This window comes from Rhinoderma darwinii, chromosome 2 (assembly GCF_050947455.1).
Source record: "Rhinoderma darwinii isolate aRhiDar2 chromosome 2, aRhiDar2.hap1, whole genome shotgun sequence".
Classification (NCBI taxonomy): domain Eukaryota; kingdom Metazoa; phylum Chordata; class Amphibia; order Anura; family Rhinodermatidae; genus Rhinoderma; species Rhinoderma darwinii.
The window spans coordinates 462,300,423-462,309,510 of NC_134688.1; positions in this window are offsets into that span (position 1 = coordinate 462,300,423).

Below are 9,088 nucleotides of genomic sequence, written 5' to 3' on the forward strand. Positions count from 1 at the left end.
TGTTCCTCTTTCCAGCATGGCCTCCTGGGATGACGTTTCATCCCATGTGACCACTGCAGTCAATCACAGGCCGGCTAAGTGCGTCAGTTTTCCGTAGTGGACATTCCAGGCAAAAAAGTGCACCCGGAATTCCCTGTGGCGCACAGGGCGGATGTGAACACAGCCCTACAGTATAGTTTCACTATGGTAGCAACTAGAAAGTCTGGTTTTAAGGGTTTTCAAATTGGCCAATTTACCTTTTCCTAGAGGACCTATGAATATGGGAACCCCAAATTCAAGCTATAACCACCCAGGATTATTTAGTGGTGTATGGTGGTGTAATTTAGGAATTTCATTTTATTAGGCCTCATGCACACAGCTGTACCTGTAATCACGGTCCCCGATTATGGGCACGACCGGCCGCTGGAGGCTGCGAACAGCCACCCGTATTTACAAAGTATGGGAGAACGGTCTGTAAAAAGCAAAATATAGGACATGTCCTATCTTTTGTGGAGGCTTTCTACGGCCCGGACACCTTTCCGCAAATATACGGTAAGGTGTTCGTGGTCACTAGAAGTGAATTGGTCCGTAATTGCAATTACGGAAAAATTCTACGGTCGTTGTATGGGGCCTTATTATGTGAGAACTATATGGCACTTTTATGTGATCGTATTATGTGGGCACTTTATGACAGTATTATTTGAATACTACATATTATTTGGGCACTATATGGTGGTATTATGTGGGCTGTATATGACAGTATTAACTTGGCCGAATGGCGGTATTATGTGTGCTGAAAGTATGGGAAAAACAGTCTAAATATGCCCCCTACTTTGCTTGTTGCCCATGGCCCTATTTTATATTAAACTGTCCTTGACAACTAACACCCATTATCTTCATGACACATATTTTCCCACACTAGAGTCTATTTCCTTTTCTTTACACAGGTGCCAGTTAACAGATTGTGTGACAACTAAGCTCCGCCCCTAGTAGGAAAGGTTTGTGAAGCAGCAGTTGGAAATAATGTATCATGGGAGATAACTGAAATAAAAAATACTCCAATTATACAATTCCTATTTATAATTTTCAGGCCTGATCACACCTGACATCCTTGATAGGGTCATCAATATAAAATTATGTGATGACTGGAGTTCTCCTTTAAGCATATTTAGGGATATTCATATACATGTATTCTTTTTTCCATTCATGAATCAAGTTTTTAATTGATTTGTAGTATTCAGAACTATGTAATGCTTAATTTCCCCTGTGGTGGCACTGTGGGGAATTTTAACACTGCTGGTTTCTTCCACAGATTACAACTAATCGCTGGAGGCCTCAGCAGTAGGAGACCCTGTGACTAATTTATCATCGGGGACCCTTCTAAAAAGTAGAAATTGTCCAAGGAAATCAACCTCTTTAATGGGGGACATTTATGAATAGTATTGTACGGAGCATGATTTTGCAAAAGGCCAATATTGCTCATATTTAGCCAAATTGATCAAAATATGGACGTGGCATAATATTTGTCGCAATTTTCTAGTCATGTTAGACACTTTCCTTGCATTATCTAATGGCTGGTATATCTACAGCAATATTTTGCAGCAAAAAATGGTGCACGTCTTTAATAAATTTGGAGCATTTTACCATTGTTGGGGGAGGTGTAACAAATTGTCTAAAACACATAACAAATTTGGCGCACGCCAGGATAAAAAAAAAACAAATGCAAAATTATGAGATTTTGCAGTTCTTTTTTGTTTCCGTTATACACTCAATAAAATTACTCTTTGCATATGATTTGTACCAGGGATCTCCAGCCTACAATTGCTGTTTTGAATCTACAACCCCCACCATGCCATGATACTCAAGAGCTGGGACTTGTATTTTCAAATCAGCCATAGAGCCACGGGTCATAGACCACGGAGTTACAATTTGTTTCTTTTAGTTCACTTCTTTTAACATGTGCTGGAACGTCATAAGAAAGTTCCTTGTCACTAGTTTTGCTAACATGAAAATAGTTTTCACGGTGGAAGTTTCACTGTCGTCAAGGTTATGAGTTCCGTGCTTGATTGCGCCGCACGGTCGTCTCTGTCACTTGTTTTGAATACAGTATTTCCAGAAACAAGCTGTGAGAGAAGAGTGAGACATGCAGTCAGTTCACATGTTATACCATCTTTCTTTTATAAATTTCTTCTAATTGTTGAGATTGGTGTTGGTCTGAGCTCACTGACCTTCACCAATATTTATACTGATATTCTGCCATTCAGTGCCTAAATAATACCACCATACAATACCTAAATAATGCCTTCATACAGTATCTAAATAATACTACCATATAGTGCCCACACAATGCTGCCACGAATTTACCACCCAATATTGCTATTCAGTGCCCAAATAATACCGCCGTACAATACCTATATAATGCCTCCATACAGTATCAATATACTGACATATAGTGCCCACACAATACTGCCATATATCTCCCAAATAATACCGCCATACAGTGCCTAAATAATGCCTCCATACAGTATCTAAATAATACTACCATATAGTGCCCACACAATGCTGCCACAAATTTCCCACCCAATATTGCTATTCAGTGCCCAAATAATACTGCCGTACAATGCCTATATAATGCCACCATACAGTATCGATATAATACTACCATATAGTGCCCACACAATACTGCCATATATCTCCCAAATAATACCGCCATACAGTGCCTAAATAATGCCTCCATACAGTATCTAAATAATACTATCATATAGTGCCCACACAACACTGCCATAAATTTCTCTCATATTACTGCTATTCAGTGCCCAAATAATACCACCATGCAATGCCTAAATAATGCCTCCATACAGTTCAATATAATACTACCATATAGTGCCCACACAATACTGCCATACATGTCCCAAATAATACTGCTGTACAATACCTAAATAATGCCTCCATACAGTATCTAAATAATACTACAATATAGTGCCCACACAATACTGCCATACATGTCCCAAATAATACCGCCATACAGTGCCTAAATAATACCTGTATACAGTAACTAAATAATACTACCATAGGGGCCCACACAGTACTGCCATATATTTCCCACACAACACTGCTATTCAGTGCCCAAATAATACTGCCATACAATATCTAAATAGAACTACCATATAGTGCCCACACAATACGCACAGAATAGTTAATGGCTTGATAGTAAGTCCCTGGTAGTGCGAATAAGCACTTACTTACTCTGCTCTACTTCCAGGTTGTTTCTGAGAATCCAGTTCACAGGGCCCACTAGGAAATAGTGACCTTGAGCACTTGCCCAGTTTGCCAACCCCTAAAATCCTGCCTTGGTAAAAGCATTGTAACACAAAGTTCATTGAAAGTTTCGTTATACAATGATTAATGAGGTTTTCCAGGCATAGCGCGTGACGTTATGAAGCTAGAATAAAGTCACCTGCTGATCGTAGGGGTTCGACCACTGGGAACTCATTGCTAGAATGAAGGGGCTGCGGCACTATGTGGAGCACTTTGACTCTGCCTGCACAGCGCCACTGCCATCCAGGTGATGTGCAGGTACTGCAACTCAGACCATTCACTATAATGGGGTTTAGTTGCAGTTCTCTGCTCAGCGCCTGAAGGGAAGAAGTGGTGTCTAGAGAAAGCGCTGAAGGAGTTTCGCCCCTTTGTTCTCGTGATTGGTGGACCCCCACAATCAGCAAGTGATGGCATATTCTACACCTGCTATGACTGGAAAACCCCTTTAATGCTCATCACTCCACATCACATGGGAATGTTAGAATTTATTATAAAGCCTCTTACCACGTTTCTTGCTTTTCCTGGGTAGATTCGGAGAAATTTTCCTAAAGTGCTTCCCCCTTATGGGGGTATTGTCTGCCAGTTCATCAGTACGATCTACGGCCTCTTGGGACGGAGGGCTTGGGTGCTCCTCTGGTGCTTCATCCTGTATAACAGAATAGATGTTAAAGAGGAACTCTACATAAAAGTAATATAGATATCAGTCAGTGATACATGTTATCCAGCTTCTGTTTTATTTGAAATGTCAAATGCTCAGAAAACAATGAGACACATTTTTAAATATTGGTGCAGAGTTTTTGGACTAGATCTGGAGTAGCATAAATGATGCACAGCATATCTATTAATGCCTGCAGCCACCACTAGAGGGAGCTAAGGATTTATACAACTAGTACTGAACTCAATAGGAGCTGTATAAATTTGTATGCAGTGAGCTCCGATTCCGCAGGAAGCACCATATCATAGAACACAGATTTTCATTATTCAAAACCCAGGGATGCACTTATGGGGGTTACCTAGTACCTGGAACCCCCCTGAGCAATTCATAAAAACGTTAATTGATAAAATTCTTTCTACTGCCACTAGGGGGAGCTCACTGCATATAGATTTATAATAGAGTGTATTAATCCTTATGCAGTGAGCTCCCCCTAGTGGTGGCTGCAGAGAGAATATTATCATGTAACTCTATGGCTGTGTGAAGGAGAGCAGAGCTCTGACTACTATAAAGAATTTTGGACCTATTTGGAATAAATAAAAATTTAATTATAGTTACATTTACCTGCCTTAAACAACCCCCAATTACCCCGGCACTATCACAAATGACTAGGAATATAAGGTGTTAACACCTATCATACGTAAATTTCCAGACAATTCGTGTATTCGGGAAAGGGGAATTTTGCTATCTCCGCCAAAGACACAAACCTGCTTGGAAACCCCCCTTCAAAAATCCTGCGAAACCATAGAGCCTCCGAATGCCGGTGTTCAGGGTCTGTGCACATGATGAGTCACACGAAGAAAATACATTTCTATAAATACAAGATAATGAGAATTACATTCCACTTACCAGTCTGGTCTTTTTTCCAAATAATTTGTTGGCTAAAATAAAACACAAGAAAAGTCTCCCATTAAAACTGTGTCATCGGCTACAAAGACTACAAAGTGAAAAATATATGATGACCCTACAATCGTGGATAAAGGGGGTAGTAGGATTATTTTTATTTTTTCAAAACAGTGTCATACTTGTCCAATATTGCAGAATTCACTCAAATGTGTTTGAGCTGCAATACCAGACACAGCCTACAGACAAAAGTGGCGCTGTTGCTAGAAATAAAAACCAACAGACGATTTTTCTATTCTCATACAACGCCTTAGTTCGTGTTAGTCAGCTGTACAATAAATACACTGTTTATAGACATTTTAAGGCTAGGGCTCCATGTCCACATTTTGTCGCTCACGATACAATTGTGGTGTCACCACAACTTACACTTGAACTCAATGTTTCCCTATGAGGAACGTGAAGCGCTACCATGTCAGAATTCCTGTCATTGTTTCCCCCATAAGGAAACATTGAGGTCACATTGACGATTTTATCTCGAATCGCGGACGGTCTACTTTCGGCGTGGAGCTCTAGCCTTAAAAGTAATTTTTCCGCTGTGATGGGACCTGATCATTACCTGGTTTATAACCTCTTACACTCACATGCTGGGATAATGGATGCTGGAAATGTCATTTTTACTGTCCCCCGTGTTTACATTTTTGCTCGGTATTCGGGATAACATTTAGTCGTATTTCTCAGGCGGCCTCACAATTCTGGGACCCTCAGTGTACACATATTCACATTCCTCTTATTTACTACTTCAGTATCCAGGCAATAAGGCATCTAGAGGCAGTGGTTACACCACACGGGTGACTGTCCCCGATACAATCAGCGCTGGGGAGGCAGCCGCACATCTCTTGAGCATAAACTATGAGGTTAGACTAAAGTTACACATTATTAGATTAAGGGGTTCTATACCATCAATACGTGCTGGGGTCGGGATGGGTTCAATAAAATAATGATAAATGTTATGGGCATGGGAGCCATCAAACTCCCTGTCACATCCACGCTGGAGGGGGCATGAATCAGTCATCTAGTTTCCTGTGTAAGTTAAAGTTGTTGTCCAAAATTCAGGCATTTCCCTTAAAATGCCATAGACAGGTCATTGAGGCCTGGTGAATACACAGAGTCAATAGGGAGCTGCACGAGCACAGGAATTTAATTGTAAGCATAGGCTTCTTTATTTTTCTATTTCTTACAAGAGTCCCGGGTGTAAATCTATATGACAAGAAATATTGAAAGTATTTATCAAAATCAGATTTTCTTTTTCCAGATTCCTTTTGGGAAATGAAAGCAGCCACCTGATTGGTGCTAGTGGCAACTGCTTAACTTTTACCGTGCACTAGTTTTGATAAATCTCCCTCAAGAAGTTCTGTCCAGGGTTGCCATCTGTTGATATGGTATTTGGCCTATTTTTGAGTTGGCAAGTGAGGGAGAGGGGTTAGGAGTGTCGATGTGACCTATTCATGTCCATCCACCATACTTTACATCCTAGATTGCCCTGACTTTACCTACACTGTCACCTTCACAGGAGAATTTCTCCATACATATGGAGTCCAATGGAGCATGGCAGAATTTTTTTCTGAATGAAGTCGGAGGCATACAGAGGTACAGTAGAGGCCCCATGCACCATTATGAAGACCTTATTATGGCTCCATACAACATACCGACGTGTGTATGAGCCCTAAAATGGAACAGCGTGGTGTGTAGTATGTGTATGTGGTGTGGTATGTATATATATGTGTTTGTGTGTGTGTGTGTGTGTGTGTGTGTATTGTATGTGTGTGCCTGTAGAATGTGTATGTGTGGTCGGTATATGTATGTATGTATGTATGTATGTATGTTTGTATGTATGGTACTTGTGGTGTGTAGTATGTGTATGTGGTAGGTATATGAATATATATGTGTTTGTGTATGTATGGTACATGTGCCTGGTAAGTGTGGTGGGTAGCTTGTGTGTGTGGTCGGTATATGTATGTATGTATGTACGTACGTACGTACGTACGTACGTACGTACGTATTGTACGTGTTTTTATGTATGGTATATGTGGTGTGTAGTATGTGGTGGGTGTATGCATATATATATGTGTGTTTGTATATGTATGGTATGTTTGCCTGGTATGTGTCGTGGGTAGCTTGTGTGTGTGGTCGGTATATGTATGTACGTGTTTGTATGCATGGTAAATGTGGTGTGTAGTATGTGTATGTGGTGTGTATATGTATATATGTGTGTGTTTGTATATGTGTGGTAAGTGTGTATTGTATGTGTGTGCCTGTTATGTGTGGTGGGTAGTTTGTGTTTGTGTGGTCGGTATATGTATGTACGTACATGTTTGTATGTATGGTGTGTAGTATGTGTTGTGTGCTTTTTGCGTTTGTGTGTATATATGATGTGTACTTGTATAAAATAAATACTTTTCGTTTTACCTCTCATGCTGGTGATTTTTGCTGCAAACCTAGAACTGGCAATTTTTTCTGCCTTCTCCAATAAAGCTAAAAATGCCACAACCCCGTCCTTATTCTCTGCTGCAAGATGCTCTCTTCGTGTCTGTTCCATTTCATCTAAGAAAGAAACACAATACACAAGTGTAGAGTATACAGAAACGACATGTACAGTGTGAACGCGGCTGCAATGTGTTATTCTGACTGTTTCATCATCAACCATTGAGATAATATAATGTATTAGGTTTATCTGCAGTCCTATTGATAAACCAGAGAGAACACATCATGATATCACAAACTGTAGTGTCAAAGGACAAACTCACCTCTGCTAAATCTGTACAGTTATATCTATTGGCAGGTTGGGGTTTATACGCTGACGTGTTCATGGCGCGTGCCCATAGGCTATCAGTAGCCAGACATATGTCAAAAGTGTGTGATCGGTATACATTGGTGTGCATTTATCTCAACTGTACTGGGAAGCATAGTCAACTATATTGTCCAGTACAACTATATGTAAAAAACAACGTAAACCAAAAAAGTAACTGGTGTAACGTGTCATGGAATGTATAATAGTATTTATTGTGTCTGAAAATTGAGATTGGTGACAATGTTTTCCTCGAGACCCTCACAGTTCTCATTTAGTGGAGGCCAAAGCTAAAATAATGCATAACCCCATATGAAAGGTGCCGGAAGATGAAAATAGGAGATCTACGGAACAGTCCTGGTGCTATGTAAAAAAAAAAAAATCATACAAGTCAGAATTCTGCAATAAAAAATTTACAAATTCAAAAGGTCAGAATTCTGAGATAAAAAGTTTTAACTGTAGGTTAAAAAGTTTATTTTAGAATTCTGACCTTTTTTTTTTAGATTTCCGACTTTTTATTTCAGAATATTGACTTGTAGCCTCAGAATAAAAAGGGTTCCATGTTTTTGTTTTTGAAAATAAATTCTTTAGTGAAAGAAAATCCACCGGAGTCAGAATGAACATGAGCAAAAAGGAAGGGGAAAAAAAAAAGAATGCTACAGCTTTATGGATCCCGACACTTTCTAAAAATTGGGAGAGGGTGAAAGCCATGGGATAATTTATATAAATCTGTATATTTATGTAAGGGTAGGGGAAATCCAGGTTTAATGAACAAAAAAAATGGCTCTCAATTCATGGCTATTACTTTTGGTCAACTTGGACTTGGACTTGTTACTGTTTTCCTCTGTTTTCCTCTGTTTTGAAAGTAAAAACAAAAACTCTAAATAAAATGTTTTAAAATAAATAAATAAATAACTAAATACTATAATAATATATTATATTATAGTATATAATAGTAATAATAATAATCTAATAATATATAATAATAATCTAATATTATATCATAGAATAATAATAATAATAATAATAATAATAATAATAATAATAATAATACTAATAATAATACTAATACTAATAATATATATATTTTGACATTTTTTTATTTTTTGTCTGGGTTTCCCCGTTGATAGACATCAGTTTTCATTTAATTTCCAATCTGAATGACATATATTAAGAAAATATTGCACTTAATAGTAACATATAAGGTATTTATTACGCACTATATATTACATAGCTGTACATACCTTCTCTGAGCTGCAGCATTTCGGCCCCCAGTGGAGAACATTTCACAAGTCGGGTCGTGGAGAATAAAGCAGTTGCAAATATACTAACAATCACTAAGTTGTCCATCTTTACTCCCTAATTCCAGTTATCACTGAGCGCCTTTAGAT